Genomic DNA, 3850 nt, shown 5'->3' on the forward strand with positions numbered 1-3850 from the left:
TTCCTAAGTACAGAGTGGTGGGAAAATATTTGAGATGACGGAGGGAGAAAAACAGGCAAGAAACACAGCTGGGGAGGTGTCACCCTTCGTGAGGAATGAAGAAATGCATCATAATGGAAGTGGCCAGCACATAGCCCTCACCTACTTCACATATCTGGCTTGGTGGGCTCTGGGGAAGGGGATGCCATGAGCAGCATGAGAGTCAATGTTACCTGTGCAATGCCGCCCAGCCCCCAGCCTGCCCGGTTTCAGCAGGCAGCGAGACACTCTCCTCACAGCACCTAGAGGTTGAGCCGGGTGGTGTGAAGCTCGCCAGCTTTGCACCTTGCTGCCTGCTGAAACTGGGCCGGTTGGGGGCTAGGCAGCATTGCACTTCTCATCAGTTTCGCTCCACCCAGCTCAGCTCTTGGTGCTGTGAGGAGAGCGCCCCGCTGCCTGCTGAAACCCCTCCCCCGGAGCCCATCAAGCCGGATAAGTGAAATAGGCGAGGGCCATTTGCTGGTCACTTCCAGGCGATGGTGCATTTCTTCATTCCTCACAAAGGGTGACACCTCCCCAGCTGCACCCAGGGGGCAGGGCCGACACGGCAGGGGCTGTTTCCTCACTGTTTCCAGATGGCTTTGTGGAGCTAAGACTGAATGAGTTTCAGCATAGATGTCTACCACAAAATTGTACATTGGCTCCTGGCCGGCCTGGGCCAGGGCCAAGGCAGCGGGGGCCGTTCCCTCACTGTTTCCAGGATGGCTTCGCGGGCCACATGAAACCACTTTGCGGGCCGCATCTGGCCCCCAGGCCTTGTGTTTGACATGTCTGTAATAGTTCATTTAGTGACCATTTGAAGTTGCTTGGCACTGAAAAAAGGGACATGACTGTTTCACACACCTGTGACTGCTGCAGTTATCCCCATGGTCACATGATCAAAATTCAAATGCTTGACAATTGATTCATATTTATGATGGTTGCAGAGTCCCAAGGTCATGTGATCCCCTTTTGCGACCTTCTGACAAGCAAAGCCAAAGGGGAAGCCAGATTCACTTACAACCATGTTACTAAGGTAATTACAGTGAATCATTTAACAACTGTGGCAAGAAAGGTGGTAAAATGGGGCAAAAATCACTTAACAATTATCTTTCTTAGCAAAAGAAATTTTGGGCTCAGTTATGGTCATAAGTCAAGGATACCTGTATTTGCAAGAATGCCCCTGGATGTTATATAATCTTAGAGAATATAAACGGTAGATGGTTTGTTTAGAAGGGGTTTGTTTAGAAGTTAGCCATCATGATGATAAGACAAAAATGGAAAGCAGAGGACTCGTTAATGTCCATGGAGGAAACCTAGAGGAAATAGTGTGTTTTTGAGACTATTTATCCAGATGACATTTTGTGAATGAAGAAGCCTTTCCCCATGGCAGACATTTTGTGAGATAACTGATAACGTTCTATTAAATTTCCAGATGTGTTCAACTAAGGCCCAAAAGATGTTTTGGGCTCTATAAATATTCCTGCAATTTGTAACATTTCTAAACCAAGAAAACAGATCCAAATGCAAAATTTATCTCCTCATCTCAAATGTACACAGGAAATGGGAATGTTTGAGAAGCCTGCATGTTCGTCTGTATAATTTCCTCATCACTTGAAGAGAATGTAGTGTGTAAAAAAGGATTAAGCATCACAGTGTTACAAAATGAAAGTCAGTTAAGCTTGTCTAGAAACTGTTGTCTTGTTGCAATCCTCAATAATGACATACTCCTGGAATAGCAGACCAATCCAGTCTTGTGTCAACTGTGCTTCTCTATTGATAAACCCTGTTGTGAATAGCAGCTGTGCGGATATAATTTGAAAATGTAACATAGTTCAGGGTAGCTCATTGTTAGCAGTCTAGTTCTGGTTTACACGTTTTTCACTCGAGATCTTCAGCATATTGTTTAAAGTTGTAGTCTAACAAATGAACACGTGATTGTTATGATACTTTTATTTTCAGAAGAAATAAATTGATTGTGCTCAAATTGAATAATTAAAAACTTTTTAATTAAGTTCTGCTTTTATAAAAATAAAATTCCATAGAAATATGGTAGTACTTAGAAGTATTCTATACAGGTAGTCCTTGATTTATTACCGCAAGTGGAATCAGGATTTCTGTTGTAAGTCATTGCTGTCATAACTTGAATCATCATGTGACCTGACTTGAGTTTGCAACCATTTTTATGATGGTCATAACTCAAATCATGCAACTACAACACTACAAATTGTCACATGACTGTTGGACACTACAACTATTTGTAAATGCAAGCTGGTTCCTAAGTGCCAGAATTACAATCAAGTGACCACAGGGGTAGGGCGATAGTTGTAAGTCCCAATTTAGGACTTAACTCACTTTTTTTGTGGCTATAATTAATTCAAACCATTGTTAATAAAAATGGTTATAATTTGAGGATTTTGAATATTCAACAAGATAACAAAGAAAGATAGTAAAACTAGCTGTATCAAGAAGCACGGTAATGTAAACCATTGTTAAGAATGAGAGAATATATTACTTGTGTGATTGGTCCAATGCCACTAATTGATTTAGTGGTCGAGGCACCAGACTAGAAAGCAGGACATCATGAGTTCAAGTCCCCTTAGCCATGAAAGCCAGCTGGGTGACTTTGGACCAGTCACTTTCTCAGCCCAACCTACCTTACAGGATTGTTATTGTGGGGAAAATAGGAGGAGGAAAAGGTGTGTTCGTTATTTGTAAAAATAATAAAGGCGGGATACAAATAAAATAAATATATTTTGATCAAATCAGACAAATCTACAAAGTAGAACAATATTTGGAGGAATACCCCCTCTGTTGATGTCAGTATTTGGCCTTGGAACTTTAACATATGTGTAATTTCAGTGACAGAGGTTGGGAAGCAATGATGTAGACCAGGGGTAGTCAACCTTGGCTCTTTTATGACTCGTGGACTTCAACTCCCAGAATTCCTGAGCCAGCACAGCTGGCTCAGGAATTCTGGGAGTTGAAGTCCACGAGTCATAAAAGAGCCAAGGTTGACTACCCCTGATGTAGACATCCAGCGAACATAAGGAGGAATGGGATTCCATCCACTGGTCAAGGAAACCATGATGTGGTTCCTTGATGGTCACACTTTTAACCTAGAGGCTCATTTTTTCTAGTATCTGATGTTTAGGAGACATAGATGTAACCAATCGCCACAGCCTCATTCCTTTTTCTATTAAAAATCACACAAATATCCCATAACAAGGAGATAAACGTTGAAGCCAAATTAAAAATAGGTTTTAGACTGTAAATACTGATATAGTATTTATTCATACAGTTTTCAAATTTAAAATGCCTTAAGTCTTGATTTTTTTCAAGAAAAACAGGATATTTCAGCAAAGTAAAAATAAAGCCGTAGATCTCTTTCTGGAGTTCATTTATTTTATATTCAAATTGCTTGTCCCAGTGTTGAAGTAGAGTAGTATAAAAGCTGGATATATTTTAGGCGAAAGGTGCCATCAGTCTGTGTCTGTTGGCTGGAATCCTAACCATATGCAGTTCCATATTTTCTATTGTAGCAGCTACAAGTAAGACAAATAAAAACAGATAAAGGAAGATTAAACCCATTTTGTTCAATAACTCCATCTGATTCTGTATAAAGTAATATATTCTCTGTCTGCCTTACATTTATATTCATCTTATACTTATTTGGGCTCCTCTGCTTAATTTATATGATTTCTTACTTGNGTAAGTCAATTGTGGGGCCCTTTTTATTTCATGCTTTTGCTGCCAGATAAACGTAACTGCTATAGATGTACTTAGCTTATACCTGCTATAAAATGTCACACTGCACTTTTTAAAAGAGGAT

This window comes from Protobothrops mucrosquamatus, unplaced genomic scaffold (assembly GCF_001527695.2).
Source record: "Protobothrops mucrosquamatus isolate PMUCROS unplaced genomic scaffold, P.Mucros_1.0 scaffold51, whole genome shotgun sequence".
NCBI classification, from domain to species: domain Eukaryota; kingdom Metazoa; phylum Chordata; class Lepidosauria; order Squamata; family Viperidae; genus Protobothrops; species Protobothrops mucrosquamatus.